Source organism: Capricornis sumatraensis, chromosome 21 (assembly GCF_032405125.1).
Source record: "Capricornis sumatraensis isolate serow.1 chromosome 21, serow.2, whole genome shotgun sequence".
In the NCBI taxonomy this organism is placed as follows: Eukaryota; Metazoa; Chordata; class Mammalia; order Artiodactyla; family Bovidae; genus Capricornis; species Capricornis sumatraensis.
The window spans coordinates 6,392,501-6,405,206 of record NC_091089.1 but is presented as its reverse complement, the minus strand read 5'-3'; the positions used below and the strand labels follow the sequence as shown (position 1 = coordinate 6,405,206).

Genomic DNA, 12,706 nt, shown 5'->3' with positions numbered 1-12,706 from the left:
GATGCTCCTTTAGACTTTTGTCTTCAATACGGTTATAAAATGCCAGTCACGATACAGTTTGTTCTGTCATACTGTAGCCTATGGCTTCTTCTGCCATATTTGTAAATATGTAATAAATTAAGAAAAATTGAAATACTCATCAACATTTTCTATATTCACAAGAAATTTAACTGGACTTTTCTATTGGTGGCATATTGTTTTCTTAAGCATTTTGGTGTGGACATATCTACTATGTCAGAATACTGGAATGTTATGCGTGCCTACTTTCTTCCTTTTGGTTTCTCATACTTTTCTTTGTCACATTATATTTAATTTGAGACAAAATTTACGTGTTGGGGAGATCCTGGATGCATTATTCTTGAAATTTGAAAAATTTTCTATTATTTAAATTGTAATTTTGGACTTGTCAAAGTTATGTTTTATAAGCACTTAAGAAACAAAACATCTGTAGTTACTGTGTTCTTGTTGCTTTCGCTTGCATTATCTCGTTAATCGTATTACCATATTGTGGTGGTTTAGTTCTCAGTCATGTCCAACTCTTTGTGACCCCGTGGACTGTGTCCTGCCAGGCTCCTCTGTCCATGGGATTTTCCAGGCAAGAATACTGGAGTGGGTTGCCATTTCCTTTTCCAGGAGAACTTCCTGACCCAGGGGTCCCCTGCATTGCAGGCAGATTCTTTACCGACTGAGCCACCTTGGAAGCCTATATTACTATATTAGTGGTGCATTATTTTTCTAATATTACAGAATTAAAGACAGATTGAGGAATATACAATATCTCATAAATAGTTAAGTGTTGGAGTTGTTATTTTTCTGATTCCAATTCTAGTGTTCTTCCTCATGGTGATTATTATGTTTCACACTGAAAATCTTTACATACAGGTACTTAGGGTGTTTTATTCACAAAACGAATTTGAAAGAAAACATTTGATCTAGATTGCATGATAAAAATAAAATATTTCCCTGCTGTATAACCAGTATATATTTTGAATTCAAATGTATCATTTTGGTTTTTATTTAGGAACTTAGAAAGTTTGAATATATTTGTTCATATTGTTTCATATTAATGAAAAGCTCATCACCTTGTACATATATTTATCCTGCAGGCACCTTAAGAATAGTAGGTGTCTTCTGAATGTGATCCTGGGTGTTTGAAAATTCCAGCTGTGCTCTTTGGTTTTTCCATTTGCCTTTTCCTGTGCATTCCAGGATAGCTCTCTGTTACTTCCCTTCATTTCAGTCCCTGATACACAAAGAAAGGCTAAATAGAGGCAGGAGAAGGCATCTATGTCTTTCTACCCTTTGAGGTATGATAAGCTTTTTCTCTAACATTTACATGATTTTTGTCCTAAAATCAGCAGATGAGTCTCAAATGGGAGGGCATTCCTCATCTTCTATATCATTCCCTCCTAAGTAGTCTGACTACAAAGTTCCTCTCAGCTCAGCGTTACATTGAATTGTTTTTCCTGCTAAAATTCCTGTGTTTGAGCGGGCCTCTTATTTATAGTATCTGCTTATCGATAGGGAACCCCTCTTCTTGCATAGAGAGGCTGAGTTGGAATGCCAGGGCCTCAGCCACAGCATAATTTCCCAACAGATGTCCATAGCTGAAGAAGACTTAAGATGTAAGGAGCAGAATCTAGCCTGATGGATGCCAAATGCTCCTTCCTTCCAGTGTGCCTTGCACACCTCCGTGGAGAGGGAATCGATGCCTTTAATAGTCTTAGGAAACAAAGAAACTCTTTATCAGCATGTTCAACCATCTCTTTGGGCAGAACTGTTCTCTCAATTAAGTTAAACATTTTTTCTTACCTATTTGAAACATTAATGCCTTGCTATAGTTTTGCAAGCTTGCTACATTTTAATTTCTCTAGGACAATGTAATCAGTTTATTCTTTTTATGTTTTGAATTTGATTCTCCCCTCTTATGTGTTGCATATTATGGCAAATAGTAATAGAAGTTAGCTAAATAGGCTGTGACAATTAAATTAATAATGCATTTTGTTTGCAAGTATTTAGGCTTTGTGTTTTGACTGATATATGCAAAAACGATAATTTATGACAAATAAATTCATGTGCTTGCACTATAGTTTGCTGAACTAATAAATTTTGTCAGCGTGACTGTCATTAGCCACAGAAAAATAAATAATTTCAAATATATATTTTCTGACTCCGGGAAACACCTGAGGTGATTGCTTGTATAAGAGCAACTTTTATATTCTTAAATTTGCATGAACTTATTTTAAGGTAGTATATTACTGTATTTTAGAAGTCTTGTACACTTAAATATGAACAGCGAAATACAGCTACATTCAGTTCACATTCCAAAATAATAAGCTGATTAATTTGCAAGTTCATTCTAAAGTATTCCCTATTTTAAATAAGTAATTCTCTTTAGAATATAGTAAGCCAGAGTAGCTTTATGACTCTCTGAATTCACTAATAGTAATCTAGAAAATGAGCTTATCCACAATTATCACAATTGAAACAGCCATAATAAGTATGTCTTATGTGAAAGCCAGGTGCATATTACAATAGAAAGAGATAGCATTTGTAGTTCAGCACTTGGAAATCAGCTGGGCTTTGAATGACTGTGGAGATACGAGGAGAGGAAACAATTCACTCAGAATTTCTGAGCTGATAAGTGGCTTTTGTGGTGTCTGGGACAATATCAGAAAAGGTCTGCACTGGCGGTGTCTCAGAAAGGCTCATGTGCTCCCGAAACCAGCTTTTCCAGTAGAGGATTTTAAACTGGACGTGGACATCAGAGACTCTAGGAGCTAAATAATGTTCTTGTTTTTTCAAGTTACTAATGAATATCTAGATTGAAACGTTAATATTTTTTCAATGAAGCAATTTTTGGAGGAGTCTATGCATATTCTAAGTCTCAGATTGTGCCTAATTTTCAGCCCAGCTGTTGGGTATGTTCAGTCCCCTAGGGCGGGCCCAGGGCTCGCCAGTGTTTTTGTTCAGGTGAATGGGTTTCCCTCCTTTAGATGGCTGAGCCATAAAATTTTTCCCAACTTCTCTCCATCAGACATTTGGAACTTATGGTTAGGCATCTTTCTTTCAACAGTATCTTTGAGCTTACTGATAAAATCTTTCCCCAAACTCTTATATGGACCAGATACTATGTAGTCTGAGCATGGGATAAACATACGGCAGCCCTGATATTGGCTCTAATTTGCCATGAGCCATTGCTACAGGGTCCTGTGGAGTCTGTCTTGTCTCCTTTATGGAGAACTTTCGTATTTATATGTTAAAATTGTATGGAAACATCATCATTGTTCAGTTTAGAGGGGCTCACCCTTTTTCTTGAAGCGTGAAAATATCATCCAAAACCCAGACCTTCCTGGAAAAAGTGTATGTACGTGTACATGCAGTTTTTATTGAAACTTTGCCAGTGATAGATACTGTGGGTTGACTAGGTTACTTTTAAAGGAGAGAACACTACCTTTTCTAGAAACTCTGTATTGGACGTATTTCAGTTCAGTTCAGATCAGTCGCTCCGTCATGTCCGACTCTTTGCGACCCCATGAATTGCAGCACGCCAGGCCTCCCTGTCCGTCACCAACTCCCGGAGTTCACTCAGACTCATGTCCATAGAGTCCGTGATGCCATCCAGCCATCTCATCCTCTGTCGTCCCCTTCTCCTCCTACCCCCAATCCCTCCCAGCATCAGAGTCTTTTCCAATGAGTCAACTCTTCGCATGAGGTGGCCAAAGTACTGGAGTTTCAGCTTTAGCATCAGTCCTTCCAAAGAAATCCCTGGGCTGATCTCCTTCAGAATGGACTGGTTGGATCTCCTTGCAGTCCAAGGGACTCTCAAGAGTCTTCTCCAACACCACAGTTCAAAAGCATCAATTCTTTGGTGCTCAGCCTTCTTCACAGTCCAACTCTCACATCCATACATGACGACTGGAAAAACCATAACCTTGACTAGATGGACCTTAGTCGACAAAGTAATGTCTCTGCTTTTGAATATGCTATCTAGGTTGGTCATAACTTTTCTTCCAAGGAGTAAGCGTCTTTTAATTTCATGGCTGCAGTCACCATTTGCAGTGATTTTGGAACCCCCCAAAATAAAGTCTGACACTGTTTCCACTGTTTCCCCATCTATTTCCCGTGAAGTGATGGGACCAGATGCCATGATCTTCGTTTTCTGAATGTTGAGCTTTAAGCCAACTTTTCCACTCTCCACTTTCACTTTCATCAAGAGGCTTTTTAGTTCCTCTTCACTCTCTGCCATAAGGGTGGTGTCATCTGCATATCTGAGGTTATTGATATTTCTCCTGGCAATCTTGATTAGGTAGACTCAAATTTTTCCTACTAGGAAAGATTCTGTTCATAATGTGAGATGAATTCCTGTTGTTGTCCCGTTATTATCCATTTTAAGTAAGTAACTGCCTTTTGGCGAAATTGGTATTGCTTATGTTTTCTTTTCTTAAAGATCAGCTGTTTTCCTTACTGTTTATTCCATGTGAATTTCTGTACGGTACCTTCTGTTTTCTGTCTTATCACTGAAACAGGCAGTTGATTCTCAGGGAAGCGCGCTGAGATGTCTCGTCCCGTGTTGAGTGTGCTTCCTCTCATCTCTGAGCCGTGTTCTTCATAGCGCGTGTCGGTCACGCGTCTGTCGCTCAGGCCCGCTCTCCAGTCACTGTTGTTGATTGGTCTGCCCTCTCAGTTCTTCTCTTGATCAGTGGTTAGTGATTTTTTTTTTTTAAATGAGGCCCAATTTTGGAAAAATTAAGTGTATATGGGCTCCTCTCTGTTTTAAAATATATTTATACAAGAAATAATTCTGTTGAGCCAAAATGGAGGAAAAACATTTCAGTTCATTCTGTCTTGGATTGCTTGTTTTAACGAGTGGGAGGTTGTTCTATTTGAGTGACTTACTATTGCTTCTGCATGAGCCGAGGACACCCTTTCTTCTGCCTTGTCCCATTTCTCCTCCTTGTCATCTGCAGACAGCGTCTAGTGTATAAATAATATCCTGTGATCATTTAATACCATTTTATTTAAGGAAGTTGGGTGGAATAGAGAGACAACCCTGCTAAATAATTACACCCATGTGGGAAGATAGATAGAAGTCACATCACTTACTCAGGGTTGTTATTTTTAGAAAACTTTCTTCTGTGTTTTACTGACTTAATCTGACCATTTATAAACGTTCATAAGGAGATGAGTATATATTTTCCACCAAAGTTATCTCGTTAGTACTTGGGTAGTATTTCTAAATTAAATGGGCGGTTTAGATATTCTGTGGTTGCCTTATGACAAATGTTTTCTTACTGAAATGGATGTATTCTAGTTCCTACGTCATAAATTTTTGAGGTGAACATTAGCAAAAGTAAGCATCACTGGTGAGAATGTTGGGGTTTCAGCTTGTTGTGTGTGTGTGGAAGTTTCCAACTTACTTTATAGGGAGGGGTGTTTGGGCCAAGTTGCAGATGGTTCTCCTGACTCATCTGTGAGGGGACAGAAAACCGCCTTCCTAGCTGATAACTCCCTTGGGCTCCTCAGTTTCCATGAAGCAATGTGAGCCCTACTCCTGCTTCAGCTGCTCAGCCCAAAGCCCTGTGGAGTATCTTGATACTATGTGTTTGTCTGATAGATTAGTTTGCTGTTCTGAGTAAATATTCCTTCCACTCATTTCTCGTGACTGGACTTTGAGTGGTGTCCTTCCATCAGGCAGCCGCTTACCTTCATCCCATTGTGTCTGCTTGCCGCCTCCAGCAGCATTTTGACTGATCTTGTAGTTAGTTTTTACGATCATGACAAATCTCAGAATGCTTTGAGAAGTCATGTCTTTATTGTAAAGATGTTGCTCAACGTGCTGTTCCTGGACATAGATCGTATCTTCCTAGTGAGATGGTTGGGGGCAGTTTCTTTCCAGTCTCTCTTTCAGGAAAAGGTGTGCCTTTCTGAAACAACTTGTCATTTTGGCCTTAAGTACTATCAACTCATGTGTATAATTGAGTTTTCTTCCTTATGTTTACTTCTAGATAGCTCAGTGCCAAAGTTGTAACTCATCTCCAGAAAGTAGGATGGACTTCATGGAATGCATTTTATTTACTACTGTTATTTCTAGTTTCATCTTTTTTTCCCTTATGGGAAATTCCCATTTTATGTGAGTGGTATATTTTAACAACTTCATATAAATCAAAGCTCACATAATTCAAGGGAAGTTTTGCAACAGGGATATTTGTGAGGTAGGGTCAGTATTTGTCAGGGAGGATGCGGTCTCCAGCGCTGTGCTCTGGGGGCATTGTGTCCAGCGGTGCATAGCCCTGTGATGAGACTTTAAAAACTATCCTTGCGAATATAGTGCGCTTTAAATGGTGCTTTTTACTCTTCAAGATTGTCTTTTATTGTGAGGAATGCTTGTTCCTAGAGTGTGCTGAGCAGACATGGCATGTCCTCCCCTGCCAAAGAAGGGAGGGTTGCTTCACTTTTATACCAGGGTCCTTGCTCTCTACTCTGTCAGAAGTAACTGCTGCTCAAAGTATGTCACAGCTGTGCTGGTAAAATACCATGTCTACTACTCCGGGGGAAATTCTCCCGTTAGTAGGGGAGCAAGCCTAGGTGTTAGAGTATATGCGTGCTGCAGAGATACAGGACTATTTTCTACTCTTTCTAAGATTCATTCTTTAATTTTAAGCTAACATTTGATTTCTCTCTGTGTGTTTTATTCTTGAGCATTGAAATAGACATGAGTATTATATGAGTCTTGTTCTTCAGAAGATATTGGAGGTTATGCAGTTATCCATAGTATGTTGAAAGAAAGGCTACACAATGATACAAAAGAAAGGTTTAGAAGAGGGAACAGTTAATCCTGTCTCAGAGGTGTCCTGGGGGATGCTCATGAAGACATCTGGTTTATTTATTAATGGATTCTCCCAGTCAACATTGACTACATCTACGCTGTTGTGTTCCAAAGTTGAGCTGGCCTGTCGTGTTTGCAGATCATACACCCTCTGGTCTCATGCCCCGTCGATTTGGCTTGACGGACTGAGGCTAAGGATGCAGGGGTGATGCACCTGTAAAGGGAAGGGGGAGTTTTACCAGGTGGGAGGTGCTGGTGAAAACACAGCAGAAGTGCTTTTCCTAAGAGTGTCTGGGCCAGCTGTTGCTTTAGGACAGGCCTTTCTGCAGGGGCGCCTTTTAAGGGAGGCCCCTAGTGAGGTGTATGTGAGCTTGGCTGCTCCTGCTCTAGTGCGTCCTGGGGCTGGAGGAAGAGGGTGGGCAGAAAATGAACAGGTAAGATGCCCGCTTAGCGCTGCTTAGGAGGGGAGCACAGGTGGGAGTATTCCTTCAGGGCGACGATGGAAGGGGTAGTGAGTTGGAATCCAGCAGGAGAGAACCAGGAACGCTGCGCCGGCGTCTTGTCTCGGTCCACACCAGGGGAAGCCAGCAAGCCTTTGGCGTGGAGCTCAGACCTCAGGGAGGATTCTCGGGTCACATCGCAGAGATGCTTCCTGGACCCTTGCCCTCTTCCCCTGCTCCAGCTACTCCCCTCAGTGCCAGTCACCTCTCCTCATTCATACTTCAGAGCTTGCCTCCAAATAAGCCCTGTAGTCATTGGTTTTACAGGCAGACCTTGTTTCCCAGTGCTTTGCAAATATTGCATTTCTTACAGATTAAAGGATTGTGGCAACCCTGTGGCAAGCAAGTCTATCAGCTCCATTTTTTCCAGTAACATTTGCTTACTTCTGGTTTCTTTGTCAACATCTGGTAATTCTCCCAAGATTTTAAACTTTTATTATTGCTTTATTTTATGTTGACCTTGGATCAGTGATCTTTGATGCTGTTACTATGACATGAAGGCTTGGACTGTTGGCTAGTTTTTAGCAATCAGGTTTTAGCAGTCAGATATTTTCTAGACATAATGTTATTACATACTTAACACAGTATAATGTAGTGGAAGCATAACTTGTATATGCACTGGGAAACTGGAACATTCCTGTGGCTCCCTTTCTTGCTTCATTGTGGTGGCCAAGGACGAAACCCGTGGTGCCTCCGAGGGGGTGCACTGTGCTAGGCGCCGTCTGTCCCAGCTCTGCACCTGGCTCCCCCTCCCTCTGTGCCTCTGTTCTCCCTGCCCTCACCACACTGCCGTGCTTCTCTCATCCGGACTGCCAATCTAAGTCACTGTTTATTTCAAGCTTCAGTATGAGGTGCTGGCCTGCTATGAGTTTCTTCCTTGTTTATTCCATCTCTAAATTGTGTTTATTTTTTCACCATATTCCTATGGAACTTTGCTGAATAAAGAATATATACATACACAGTGACTCAGTGGTAGAGAGCCACCTTTGTATGTGTGTGGGTTCAATCTCTGGATCAGGACGATCCCCTGGAGAAGGAAATGGCAACCCACTCCAGTATCCTTGCCTGGGAAATCCCATGGACAGAGGAGTCTGGTGGGCTACAGTCGATGAGGGGAGTTGGGCAAGACTTAGTGATTAAACAACAGCATATATATATATATATAAACTCCATTCTCCCAAAGCAGAAACCCAAAAAACTATAATGATACTGTGTATAATTATGTAATCTAGTACTAGTTCATTGAGTTACTACACCAGAAATGTATGATTTAGTAATGATAATCTTTATTAAATGAGGAATGCCTCCTTTTTCATTCCTATATACAAATAAGATAAAATTGAATTCTGTGGAGAAGGTGAACTATACCTTTTCTAGTATGAATGTTCTGATTGTTTTTTCATATGTTAGTACATTGTTGCTTAATATGACAAGCTAATTTTTAAGGATTTTTGTGGGGCTACCATTTAGTTTAGTAGTTCAGTCAGATCTTGGGTATAAGAATACCTGCTCTTTTAACTCTCTTTGAAGTCAGTAAGTGATCCCCACGATGATCAATCAAATATGCTAAATGTTCAGAAGGTAGGTGTTTTCCCTTGGCAGGCATCTAGAATATTTTTGGCCATTCTCTTCTTTTATTTCACTTAAATTGCTTTTAGAACACTGGGGCTTATACATCTGGACTCTGACTAAAATATGCCCTAAGCTCTTATCTTTAATTCCCAGTCAGCACCAGAATTAAAGAGAACAAAGGCCTATATGTTCACTGCAGCCTTCAATTATGCTTAATTACCAACTTTCATACAGTTTCATTATACAGTACTGACTTCTTGTGAGACTTTCTTTATATTCATGATGTCTTGGTAGTTGCTTATAAAAGTCCAAGTTTAAAATATTTCTGAGGAATTTTCAGGAAACTTACAAGCTTTCTGAAGTAATTTTGGTAAAGTTGGATCAAAGCAATTTGGTGATTCATTTTAACAGATGAAAAACAAGAAGTTTACATTTTGTCATGCCACAGAGCACTGATGGGAGAAATTGAGGGCTTGTTTACCTGGTATTCTCCAAGACATCTCCCCTCAGCCCCGGGCCACTCGAGGATCCCACTGTCAGCTTCAGACCAAGGGCCGCCCTCCCAGCCCAGTGCTGCCCTCTCCCTGGCACTCAGAGGGAACAGGCAGGCAGCCACGCCCCTTATGAGGCAGGTCGGCCTCCTGGGGATGCCAGCCGTCTGCAGAATGACTGCCTTCTGTTTCAGCAGGCCCTTCATTCCCTTCAGAACCATCATGATGCCCACTGATAGGATCTAAGATACAAGATTGAATCATATGAAATCAACACTTAGGTTAAAAACCGTCAAATACTGGCAGTTTCCTATGAGGCAAAACTAATTCTATTTAGAACTGTTTCTGAGATGTGATGTTACTATCAAAATCTGCTTTTCAGGGAAGTAATAATTTCCATTGTGTTTTAATGTGATCCTGTTTTTGCTTTTTTTAGGGACAGTGAGTGATTCCCTTATGTAGCATGTGGGTATAGAAATTGGGTCAGGGTACGAGGAAACCCATCTCATCATACTTTGTTCACTGTTTCCACTCCGTGTCCACTGAAAGCCATGTTGGCATGCCTTCTAGGCCTGGGCCAGCTGCATTTTCAAAGCCCAGGTTTTGTCTCATCGTGGAATTCCTGCCCTGGATCTGCATTCTATGTAATCTCTTCTTACTCCTAAGAAGACTGATGTACAGGTTTCTGCTTTGTTTCTCTTTATTCTTTTAAAAACACCAGGTTTGTACCCTGGGTCCACACAGATGATTTCTTGAGGGTTATGGTTTCCAACTGTCCTCCTTGTCTCAGGCTTTCAGAAGGTGATTGATCTTCAGTGAATATTGATAGATTTAAGATATTAAAATTCTCATTGAAATTTTCCTTTTTTAAGATGGACTTTTTCCTAACTGGTGTAACATACGATTTATAGTCACATTTTAATAAAAGTATTGCAAAATAGTGTATGTAACTATCTGTGGTCCTGCCTGTGAATTGCGTCAACCTCAAATGCATTCTTCCTGAGTCACTGTGGATTTATTGTCTTCTCATTTGGGAGGCCCAGGACACATGTTCTCATTCCTCAGGGTTATGGTGACATGGACATGGATTTATAGTTATACGAGTACCAAAAAAATCATACTATATATAAACACAGCATTTTTTTTAGCATAATAAGTACTTATTATTAGATAAAAACGTTTTAAAGAAATTTTTAGTTACTGAGGTTTAAACCATATCTGTGTCTCTTTTTTCATGCTAATCTGGTGCAGAAAGGGATTATGGGAAATAGTAGATTCAGTGGAATATACATGAAGTTTTTAAAAAATTATACACAAATTTTCTTTGAAGCTAATTAAAACAATAATTTCCCCTTTCATTCTCACAGTGCACTGTAATATTGAGAATTTTTTTTCTCATTTCACATTTATAATTAAATAATAATGGATATGCCATATATTTTTGGCAACTAGGAAGTAGCAGTCTTACGGCTGGATATGTGGTCTTTAAAATTTTATGCTTTCCTTTTTCTAAAAAAATATTATTGATATGATAATCAGATTTTGAAGATTAGGAAAATTTCTAACAAAAGAGTTAACCCAATGCGTATTATTTATTAGTACTCATAGTAGTAGCAATATATGAATATATTTAAAGTTTCAGTGAATTTTTGGTTTCTCTCTGTTAAACAGAAACCAAAAATTTTACATGGAACACTACTGTGTAAAACCAGTAAAAACCAGATGCTCTGTCTGAAGCCTCCAAGGAGTCCAAAGACTCCATCAGTGGTGGGGCACCTTCTTTGTGTCTCAGAGAAGCCTTAGGCTCCTTATCACACTAAAGAGAATCTCTACACACAGCACTCCTTTACTTGTACACTAAGCTATTGACATTTGCAGCTTTCACGTTTACAGTATTGTTGATCCCTAAGTGATGAGATGCTGGTGTGCTCGGGCGCTCCGAGCCCGAGCTCTTAATTTAGCTGGAATGCGGGCCCGCCTTCAGGCCTCAGTGTGCTCGGCTCATCATAGCTGTCTCACGCCTCTGGAGAACATAAAGACCAAAGCAGGTTAATCAAACAGATCAAGGTCTGGATCTGATGGAAATAAAAGAAAGAATGATAAAAATGTCAGAGTGTAGTCACTCTGAGCTAGAGATACATGATAGGACTGAATTAAAATCTGGAATGTAATGTTCTAGTTCTGATGTTCAGTGGAAACTTCACAGATGTTCATTCTCTTATTGAGTGAGTAAATTTAAAAAATGGGGCCACAAATGGACCAATGATGAGCAGAATTTATTTGGCCCAGTTTTGTGCCCTGAGGTCTGTGTAGTGAGACCCTGGTCTGCCACATTCAAACGACCCACATCATGCTTGATGGGCAACAGAGAGAGTTGGCTTTAGAACCCTCTCTTTGGTTCTCTAGCCAGTACCTGAAGCATCCATTCAGTGAAGGAGGAAAACTTGAAAAGTCTTGAAGAGATGGCTCTCTTATTGGTAATGTTATGAATGGAAAACATCAACAAAATTGTCAATTCTTAGAAAACCACTAGTCTTGAAAAATTCATCTGAAATTATAGTGGGAAACTATTAATTCATGTGGCTATCAACTCACTTTTTATTACGAGAAAAGTTTGACTTGGAGATTTTGGTGGTGATTTCCCTTGCGTAAGTTTAGCCTGGCAGTGGAGGGGGCGCTCTGCTGACCCTGCCTCGGATGAGTGTTTGCTTCCTAGTGAAGCCATTCTTAGAGAAGGTTGGGAGCCAACCGCTGTTCCTCTGATGGAGCTGCCATTATAAGAGGCGCGTCTCTGGAAGGACCACTCCTACCTGCTAGGAGTCGTGGTCAGCCCCCGGCAGTGTCTGAGAAAGAAGTTGGGCTGAGCTCTTGTGCAAGGAAATGGAGACCGTTCATCCCAAGATGAAGCCTGCTACTTTCAGTTCGAAATAGCTGCTTCATAGATGCCCCTTTGTTTAAATGGCTGTGCTCTGCTTTTCCGTTCTTTTTCTCAGTGTCCACCACTGGTTTTACCTGGCTTTCAGCCCCCTTATCCAGTGACTGAGGTCATGGCAGAATGTGCTGGCACCTTGCCGAGTGTGCCTCCTGTGCCCGTGTGCAGAGGCCTTCACGGCCTCCCTCCTCATCTCGTCCTGCCCGTGGAGACAGGGTGCGTGACACTGGAGTGACGCTCTGAAATAGAACCTAGTGTTTGTTGGAAGAACTCATAGCTTTGTTCATGATTTTAAGCTATATTTATAGAATCACTGAGATTCTAAAAGGGTTACTTAATTTTTTTGAACACGTTACCACCTTTTATGAGGGAAGGTATATTC

At 40.4% G+C, this 12,706-nt stretch overlaps 1 protein-coding gene across 1 annotated transcript in view; it reads left to right on the top strand.

Moving 5' to 3' along the window:
• Positions 1-12,706, top strand: part of ZNF407 (zinc finger protein 407) — a 384,229-nt gene that overhangs the window by 149,477 nt on the left and 222,046 nt on the right. The window lies entirely within an intron of this gene.